This window comes from Lineus longissimus, chromosome 17, assembly GCF_910592395.1.
Source record: "Lineus longissimus chromosome 17, tnLinLong1.2, whole genome shotgun sequence".
In the NCBI taxonomy this organism is placed as follows: Eukaryota; Metazoa; Nemertea; class Pilidiophora; order Heteronemertea; family Lineidae; genus Lineus; species Lineus longissimus.
Window position 1 is genome coordinate 12,975,068 of NC_088324.1, and position 10,736 is coordinate 12,985,803.

At 42.9% G+C, this 10,736-nt stretch overlaps 1 protein-coding gene across 2 annotated transcripts in view; it reads right to left on the reverse strand.

The window, feature by feature from the left end:
- The window catches only part of LOC135501190 (LIM/homeobox protein Lhx9-like), a 45,312-nt gene extending 41,821 nt beyond the window's left edge, over positions 1-3,491 (reverse strand). For both annotated transcript variants that reach the window (XM_064793110.1, XM_064793109.1), the window contains exon 1: positions 3,357-3,491. The gene's annotated coding sequence lies outside the window, so the exon portion shown is untranslated. The remainder of the gene's footprint in view (positions 1-3,356) is intronic.
- Positions 3,492-10,736: the final 7,245 nt, after the last annotated feature.

The window sequence follows — 10,736 nt, forward strand, 5'->3', positions numbered from 1 at the left end:
CATGTGCCACAGATTTGCTCGAGAAATGATCTCATGTGTCCCCAGGGCGTTGTTTCGTCTTGAAACGTATGTTTCCATATTTCCTTGCTTAAATCACCATACAAACTAAAAAAAGCTTGTCATATGAACAAATTATTTGTTAAAGCCCCCTATTGTCAGAAATTGGTACTTGGTACTATCTATTTCTTTTGACCTTGCTGACCTCGATTCTAAAAGCGTTTTCAAAAAGGCCATTCAAACGTTATTATCACCTCCAAACATCATGTTTATATCACTGAGCAATATCAATACGCAATACGATATCTTGAGAAATATCTCTCAAGATATCGAAATATACGATACTTTGGAACTATTTCGGCCAATCACTCTGCCACCTGCGCGACCAAAGGCGACGCGGACTGAATTTTCAATATGGCCACGACCTGAAATGTGTCAGGGGGATAGCGTGCCTTGATGCCTTGGACAGCTCATCTGCATATTTCAATGAGGCCCGAAGAAAAATCTCCAGTCTGACATGAAAGCCCGGTGGCTCAGTGATCTGAGCAGTGGACTTTGGATCAGGTGGTCAATGGTTCGACTCCCGATGAATCCGCTATATTTTTCTCCTTTTTTTCTCAATTTCTCGTTATTCATTAAGTGGATTGATTCCATTTTGTATGTTCGAACCATTTAAAGTGTTACTCTCCTCACTGATCTGAGCTTGGAAGCTCCTTCTACCCCAGCCCACTACATGGCCTACCTGAACCCTCTCAAAGTCGGCCCCATCCCAGCAATACGTTCCCCGTGCTCAATTGCTCGCGTAGGGTTGACTGTCACGTATCTTGAGCTCTGGCCCCGGGCTCCTTTCACGAAGTCATCGTATTAATTACCGATGCATTTCACGGTCTCTTTCACTGTGAAGGAGCCAGGCAGCTCTCAGAGCACGACTTGTGAGACGTATGGACCATTCGAGTGTTAGGTAGAGATGGGGGATATGGCTCGGATGACACTTGAGGCTAAGATTAGACTGAAACTATGAATGCTGGGGCTGATTCTCTACGCTGGATGTAGAATCAACAACATCACTTGCTGGAGAGAGGTTTCTAGATCCAGCCGAAACAATGAAACCATGATGTCAATCAAAGAAAAGCAAATGGAACCGCATGGATGCCCAATGCATCAACAGGCCTGAAATAAGGCCGAGCCGAGCACAGAAAACCTGTTGGCAGGGGAGATGAGATTCGGTAAGAAGAAGGAGCGATGTGTGTGTGGGGGGGGGGGGGGGCAAAACTGCAATGTACGTTGGATGGCATCAAGGACTGGAACTATTATGTTGACAAGTGCAATTTCTAACGTGCAAATCAACATTGGTTAGGTAATAGGTTCATCAAAATCATTAAAATGTTGATGACACAGCGTAGTAAACTGTACATTTATTGACAAATCGTCATCGATAACGCCATGATATAATTAGATCTCCCTGTGCCAGGAGTATTACCTATCTCCTCAAGGCTACACAATGAGATCACTTTGTTGAATCAGATACTTTGGGTTTGTATTGGAAAATGGTCAGGTAAACAGAGGAGACGGATGTTATTCGATGGTGTGGTTAAGTTTCAGCAGCAGATTAGGTTGCAATTAACGCGATTGATAGGAGTGGGTTTTTGGATCCTTGACATCCAATACGTCGGGTTCTTTTAGCTCGTGTGTTACCAATAATTAAAATGGTCTGCTTTGTCGCCAATTTCTTCCGTATTTTGTAAATTGTCCCTTCGGACTGATCAACTGAATAACGTGACACTTAAAATCGCATCTATGCTGATCTACACGTGCAGCATCTTCCCATAGTTTCAGGGAGCAGCTTATCCCCTGTGAACCAATCAGCTTTATCGATTCTTAACGGCGGATCAATGACAAGCCTGCGCGTCCAGCAGTGACGGCATGCGCCATGCCCCAAGGAACGCCCTTCCTATCACAGTCATGGGAAAAATAACAGGCACACAGGTCCGAGCCACTTGTTCGGGGAGACTGGCCGCGCGCGTGGGTCGTGCGCGCCTTAGAACGCACCAGGGACATCCGTGTGACCCTGGCTTGACACGAGGAGACAATCTAGTCCCTTTGTCAAGACAGTATGAGAGAGCTGGTCTTCTTTTGGTGTCCATGGTACCGGTTTCTTGGCATACGTTTTCTTATTAGTATACAGGTGCTGAGATTCCCCTTGGATCTCTGTCTTGGGGTTCCAATTAATTTTCAGAGGGGATAGGACGTGGGTGTGCTATTGGGAAGCTGATATGAATACCCCAAGTTTCTAAAGTCTATGATCTTAAAGTGGTAAAATTAAAGTTGTAAATTACAGTCCGATATCAACTGCGCGGGTACCGGTAGAGAGTCCGACACTTTTTAGCCCGGTCATATCTGACAGGGTAAGTACCTCAGGTATTTTCAGAGTCCCAATTTGTTCCACTTTAAACAAAGGAAGCTACTCGTCAGCTAAATCAGGAAAGGTCTGTTAAATATAATTAGGGCTGCAACCAATTTAGATGTTCTTTTTTGCTTCCCGGTGATTTAGAGTATTGTGTTGCATCCGAATCGAACTCGTGGCTTTTGAAAGCGTGCTCCAAGTTACCTTGCTTTGTGCATTGAACAACTGAAGTCAATCGATATGCTGGAAGTGTTAATTACTGGATATATTTCCGGCTTTTTTCCGGCTTGAAGGGAAGAATAAAGCGCGCCATATTTGAGTCTGTGCAACGGGTTCTCTGCGACCAACCTGCAGTGACAGTTCAATAGGCGCAATATCGTGATTTTAACTCATTGATGAATTATAACTTTGTCTAAGCACAGTCGAGTTTGCTGCTACCCAGTGCATTTCCCACAACAACTTACAAGTTCTATATACGCCTACCCATCACAGCGGTTTCCTCATCGATTTTTAGACTAATTAGCCGCTAATTAGGGAGACCTCTACCATAGAAATCGGCGGCGAACGATTTGACAGATATTCTCAAAAAGTCAGTTTCTAACCAATGATATCAACCCTTTGGATGTCAATTCCTCCTCTAAATGATTCACTGGATGACTAATTCTGAGTTTCGTGGGTTGGTCATCAGCAGACCTGGGATTTTTTTTCTGTAAGACGCAGGTGCCATCGCAGATTCGTAGTCATTATTGATACCTCATGGATTCGTAGCAAAAAATGTCGAAAACCTATATTTCTGAAGGCAATGTTACCCTACAGTTGAAGATATTGCAGATTTAGAGTAATCACGTTCAATGGCATTTTCGAAAATGCAACACAGTGCGTTCAAATAAGACTTTGAAGAGAAACTGTTTGGCGCATCATAATGACAGCGATGACATGTATTATTTATTCTTACCTATTCCGTCAAGAGAGTCTTCTCATCGATACAGAAATCTATTTTGTCTTCCCTTCCTTCGAATCTCAATGACACATACGTCGAAAGATATCCAAAACGATTCCCACTGAATCAACCTTAAAGAAACATTAAGAATATGACTTTACCACGTAATCTATTAGAAATTCAGTCTCCCCGGTTAGTAATACGGAGTGGGAACCAATAAGGCACGTGGCAGGATCAATGGGCGTGGTGCGGCATTAGTTATGCGGTGTTGGTGGCTTCGGTATTCTCGCCCGTTCTATAGCCTCAGCTTCGCACTTTATGAGGTATCGCGAAGGATGATGCGAGGAGGGTGGTACTATGCTGAGGTGACTTTCGCCCGAATAAATGACACAGCCGAATAAGTGACACAAAATCAACCGATAAAGTGACCTCATCTTCCAAGGGGGTATACACATGAGCTGCCACTTCTTCCTCCGTCGTTTGCTTACAGTAAAGTTAACGGAGCACATCAGTGCGCTTTGAAAGATTTCATTCTTTCTGTATCTTTTTTTATGATGACAACTCTTAATCAACCAACGTGCAATGAGCTTTTTAATAGCTTTCTGTCAGTCTATTGTTTTCATATGAGTTTCGCAACTTTGCACATTGTGAATAGACCAACATCTCAATAACTCTTCTGAGATTTTTCTGATCTGGTGATTTCTGCAGCACGCTTAAGACTAAAGGACAGATCAGCCGAGAGCGAATTACTGCAGGGGGTCAGGTATATAGGAGAGACCCGGGGCACTCTTTAGAAACCGCCCGCACCACGAGTCCGCCGTCATGGCCGTCATCCGATTACGATTCGATCGCGCGCCCCTCAAAGATAATCACAAGATAATAGAAGCTAAATGAAGCAGTTTTCAAGATCTTTCTGTGAAGCACTTGCTGCAGCTACTATTGATCCTGTTCTTATGGAAAAATTAGTGTTCCTTGTTTGATGAAATAAAGGTGCAAAGATCAGATATTGAGCGAAAGATTTGATTCATCCACGGAATTACGCCTCAGCGAGACCGTGTTGCTTCTGGACAATGCTTGTCAATAAGGCGCTGGCGATGAACAAATTTTAGAAAAAAGATGAATGCCTGTGATGGATTATTGTTTCAAAAATGGCTATTTCTATTCTTGTATGACTGTCCAGCCCAGGCTACTAGCATCATTTGTTCTATTTCTTGCCCAAATGCCTGATATTGTCATCTCACCAGCAGAAAAGCTTTATCGGTAGATGAAGCATCATTCATTCCGACAGCGATGGCCAGTAAAGTGTGAATTTAATTCAATGTCTTTTCAGCTCAGGGGCAAAGCGTGCTTGAAAGCCAACATGTTAGATCAACAGATTCCAAGGAGGACGAGACAACTGAATTCATCCTTTTTGATGATTGTCGGGTTTATATTTTGATATTTTGTCAAAACTCTTCCTCAAAAAACTGTCTAACGGTTCACTCCGACAGAACTCTCGCCGTTTTTTTTCTTTGAAAAAAGTTATTTTCATCAAACAGTTTACAACCTTCAGGTGGTCAAGTAGTACAGCGGTCCAGAAATGCCAATCAATTTCCATTCAAAACCATGACAACAACAGGATAAATTGTTTCAATGGAAGTGCTCATTTATCGTGTTATCGCGTAGAAATACTAGTAATAATCAATTAGTCATAATTACACAATCTACTGATAATTGGTAAAGCGATATCTCCACCTCAGATCTCTTAATTTAGCTATATAAAGACCTCACGGGATCATTAAGTCAAACAAAGTCACACCACTCCATGACGTGTCACCCAAGTGTCTGTTTACACACAAACTCGTTACGTAGTACGCTAATTAAAGGTGTACCCCTAGGAGATGGGAAACAACCCCAAAGTGAGTAGGCTGTATTTCAAAGGTAAAGGTGATGATACTAAGTCATACTGACATATGCGCTATGTAATTGCAAGTTCAAGAAGGTACACAAATCCATTATCTTCCTCTATCTTGACTCAGTTTGGCCGTTCGTAAAAAAACCGTTTAAAACTTATTGCAGCAACGAATTTTGTAAAAATATTTTTCAGTTTAGGTCTACTATTTCGGAAAGGTTCCAGTCTAATTTTATCTATAAAACAGATTATCAGAATGATATCCGCGCGGCTTTCGCCGTGTATTCTAATCCGATAATATCCATTCGACGCCAAGAAACCTTTCAAAAAACCCATAACGACCTCATATGAGCAGCTGAGTGGCGTTAAGGGACTTTCTTTTCAGGCTTAATTAACCCCAAAAGCAATTAAATGTGCGAATGAATCGGGTCGCCTAACAGTTGCCCCGCCCAGCGAATTATGATAAAGACTTCTCGCGTTTGGGGTCAAGACTGCCATCGGGAGCAAATAGTTTTAATAAAATCAGGACTGCAGCTGAAGATGGGAGTCTTCATAAAGTAACTGGTAAGAACAGCTGAAAATGTGACAACAAAAATCAAGCGTTTTTTCAATTTAGTCACTGTCATGGAGGAAAATCTTGTCTGATAAGAAAATTGCTTCCATTAAGATTCTTATAAGAAATCTTATATAAACATGGCTTAAAGATTCTGGTTGAACCAATATGTATCCGATTTATGTAACGAAAGATGAGAGGGCTTTGGAGTGTTTTATGCTAAAAAAATAAAAATCCCTTGAACTTTCTTTCAATCTCGGAAAGGGTAATCATCAAAGATATCAATCAGATTTCCTCACTCAACAAAGAGTTAAGGTACAGAGGATCTCTAACGCATGACCCGCGGGTAAGGAGACCCGTTGAAGCAGCCCAGCGACAGCGCTTGTGCTCCACGCCGCCTCATTAGCGGAGCGCAGCGCCGGATCCCCGTCACATCCAAAGTCCCCCGTTCGTGTACGACAAAAGCGCGGACATGTAACCCTCGGGCGATTGAGCGGCTAGAACGCATAGCTCCCTCGTACTCGCTCCCTAACAAGGCTAATAAGGCAGTAGCCAGTCGTGTTCTCCGAGAGCGAGATACGCTGAATTAGGCAACTAAAAACCATGAGAGATTGTGACTATCTTGGTTTCCGCACGGGAAACTCTCAGCGGATTTATCACACCGAGCGTTTTACAGCACTTGAAAGGAACCTTAGACGCGTTTTGTAGTATTTTGATCAGCATCTTGAAAACGTTGATAGTCTGTTGACTCTATGTCTTAGCATCAGAAGAAAGTTTGTCAGTGTTTACTTTCCTTGACAAGTCTGTATGTTATTGAAGATGAAAGAAGTTGGAATACATGTACATGTAGATTGTAGTCGTACATCACTGTGGCAATAAACACCGGAAGTAAGAATTACCTGGACGTTTTTGCTGCAGCTACATATTATATCTCTTCAGAGCTTATTAAAGAAACCTTTAACACAAGCAATTAATAACCCGAACCTGTCGTCTAAAGAACAACCCAAATTGTCTACCCTCTGTTCGCAGTTTTTGTTCGCCCATTTGAATTGCAAGTCCATCTCCATATCGGTCCATCGGTCCATCCACCCCACCGCACAATGAGAGGACCATATGGTGAGAGAGCGCGGTGGTCATGCCAGCATCATTAACATCTCTTTAACATCCACTCACTGGCTTTAACATTGACATCTCCAATTAAGCGAACAGATTGAATAATAAGCTCCGAGTTCAGTGTGAGACACTGAAAAATAAAGTGTCGTTTGACGTCCTGATAGCGATATTATTGCCATGAATGAGGGGATTATCGAGCGTGATGTATGATGGGCTATCCATCTGTCCAGCTAGTCCTCCCTTGATATATTTTTTAAGGTATTATTGTAAAAGTATCAGATGCCTCGCCTTTTTGTCGCTTTTTTACGGTCCAAAGGTATCATGTTTTTATACGATATATCTTTGCTGGAGACGAATGCACCACGACTTTTGGCAGGAGTAACACTTGGCTAATTGTTTGTAGGTATATCTGGTCCCCATTGGTATTCGGTACTCTCAGACCCTGCTTAACAAATAGTTGGGAGAGATATATCAGTGTCACCCACATCTTAACCCCCAAGGTTACCCCGATAGCGGTCATAGACAGGATTATGTCACCCAGTGATCTCAGAACTCTAATGATATACAGCTCCATCTGTTCGACTGAGGTCTGGATGGTTCAATAATGACCTCTAAATCCCTGTCAACTAGCTGCAGAATCGCCGTCGTCCCCTTGACACCACTCCGAGGAGGCAGGCGGCATATGCTACTCGTCGTAAAAGGAAGTGTCGCAAAACATCTTTGTCCGGACAGCGGCTCTTTCTGTGTCTGTTGCCATCCCCTCTAATGGGCATGCATCCTCTGAGTTTGGTATAACATGTAGTTTGCTAATAAAAAGGCTTTGCAGGATCCAACAAATATCAGTTGAGGCGACATTTTTGAAATGAAGACAGTAACGTCTGAGCAGTTACAAATAGGATGAATGAAATATCCTATATTTTTCATTTCATGTACATGTTCATGGAGAAATTGCTTGTCAATCAATTAAGTGGCAGCAGTGAATGCATACAGATGACGGAAGAGCGCAGACACTAATTAGGGGACAGTCGCGACGGAAGCTCCAGCATCCGGATTATATCAGCGTATTTCACAATTGATAAATGTAATCCCCAGATTATCATCATTAATCCGCTTCTGGCAAGTGTCACTTAAACCTTAAATCACTTAGCATTGATATTTGTCACGGCGTTCTGCTGTAAGACAAAAAGCGATTTGTCAAGTTTCGACCATGTCATAATTTTGCTTCTTTTTCTTATTCTTGGAGACAGAATTAAACTGAAATACACATGTAAGAGACATTGTAGTTTCCAGTAAAAAGCAAAATATAAATTTTCGTTTTTCTGTGCCATTGATGATGGTAAACTATTACGTGTACAAGCTGTAAAGCGGAATTGAGATCATGATATCAAAGTTGGCAACCAACTGGTGTGAATGAACTGTTGGATTTTTATTTTTTGGTGAAATGGTTCATGTCCTAAATTCTGCCGGCGGCAATTTAGTCATTTACCACAGGGATAGTGAGCAGTTCAGAGACATTCTTCAATCCCCCAACCAAGTCAAGAAGTCAGTGTGGTGGGACTATACCTTTTCCCACGCACACTCGATTTTTTAACCAAACTTTATCCCGGTCTGACAGAGCTTTGTGATATCATCACCGAGGCTGGGTTCTCTGACGTTGAAATCATCGCACCGACGAATACGTTAATGATTCCGAAAGAATTGTACTTTGACGAGAACGGGCCGCTCCGTGAGGACGTCAGAAAGTGTAACTGGTTTTGGACTAAGATTCCAGCAGACGAAATGGAGGCCATTTTGGATTGGGTGCGGAGTATGAGAATGGAGGGGACGCTGAAGGAGTTCATGCTTGAACACGACAAGGAAAGGACAGAGGTCGGGTAGTTTAGTATTGTGTTTGCAAAGAGGCAATAAAACATATGGCGTCGTCACTGCGCGAAGTTACAAAAATAGCAGACAGTTGCTCTTTGACACACTGGCATTGTTTTTTGAATAAAAATCATTTTGGAAGTTCATGATATCAAAAAGAAAAACATTCAGTGTGTTGTTTAATAAAGCAAGTATTTAACAGCATGTACATGACTGTGTGTTCGTCTATTTTTTCTCTGAAGACCCTTTACCGAGCCTTTATTCTGCTGCATCTAATCGTCTTTGCCGTTCCTTGTTTCTGATGCACACCCCAGCGCGCCATCGATCGCTATGTTTCACCGGATAGTTAGCGTCAATGACAAGACAATGAGGATGATAGAGCAGGCTCAACTGGCTTCGTTATTCCTCAGTTCCACGCCTTAGAAGACTTGGGAGACTGGAGGCAGCCCTTTACAATCTACATCGAGAATGAATTGGACTGGTCGCACGTGCGGAGTGGCGCCGTGCGAAGATAACGGCGCGAGTATAGGTGAGCTTGTCGCAAATCATGAAGGCGGGCTGGTATGTCCTGGGAAGACGGTCGTTTCCCAAAAGTATACATGGACTGATTTGTGCGTGTACCACGGAGTAACCCGGTAGTTTAATTTACCTCAAAATTTAGTGCATTTGAACGACATCATTGACATGTTTTAGCATTTTAGCCTTCCTTAGATCGTCGTTTGATATCGCTTGGGCTTCACTATTTGGCCGACTGAGATGCCATAGGCTCTACTACTTTTTCATGGCATGTTTTCATCAGTGAACACATCAGGGTTGTGTTGCGTAATACCTTATCTACTTTTTCTGCACAAAGGCAAACTCGATCTCTCACGACGGTCGAATCATGGCCAGGCAATGTCATTTTCAGCGCATTCTCAAACTGCGACACCCGAGATTCAAGCCACTTACGTCATTTATTTTCTTACAATCAAACTATTAAGCTCGGTGACATAATCCCCCCACTGCAACACGTCAATCTTTCAGAAACCGGAACCAGGGCCCATGGGGATCCTCGACGACATTGAGAGCAGGTGGTTGGGTGGTTCCTCTTTTAAGTTCCACCCATCAACATCTCACTGCTACCATTGTTCGTGAATCCCCGAGAGACGGAGAGATCCGCAACCGGAAATCGACTACACCGGGAAGAAAACGTCGGATATAAAATCCATTGTTTTTAAGAAATGATACAAATTTTCTACTCTCACCGGAAACGAATTTAATTTTACGACAACAGGGCAGACGACTTGCGACCGAAACACGGCAATTATTGTCATCATTCGCGCTCACCACAGGTGTATCGCGGGTTGCAATAATTGACATCTTTTGTCCGAATCTTGTGTCGCATGTCAGCCTGTTGTCGCCAAGAAACGAATGTATAATATTTCAATATGTCAGTCCATTGTCAGTGTTACCAACCCGCCTCCAATGACATGCCAATTTTCCCATCACCGTTCATTTTACGCGCAGTAACTGGAAAGGATACTCGGTTTTCAATAGCCGCATCGGTTTTGCGAGCCTCCCAACACCGATCAAATCGAAGGGATTGAGAAGTGCGCCATCTCCTCGACTGTAACAAAACTCTAGAAATAAATGTGCATTATCCACAATGCCGGCATGATCAGCGTGTGGCGCGTTTTCCATACCAACCTCGCCTGTGAACGTGGTTTCCATCCTACCGCTACTAGTCTGTGAATGATGCTTCAATACTTAGGAGCAACGGACAGTAAGTTATTGTCATACGTGTGGCGATCCAGATCGATGCCGTTGTCACTTTACTCGAGATGTTTTGGAAGAGTATCGACCAATCTTCGATACTTTTGTCATCAGAATTCTGAAGAAGCCGCGGTTTTGATATCAAAATCACGCCAAGCAAGGCTTAGCGGACCATATGGTGATACTACATGTACGTACTTGCCAAAGAAGTACAAGATGAAAA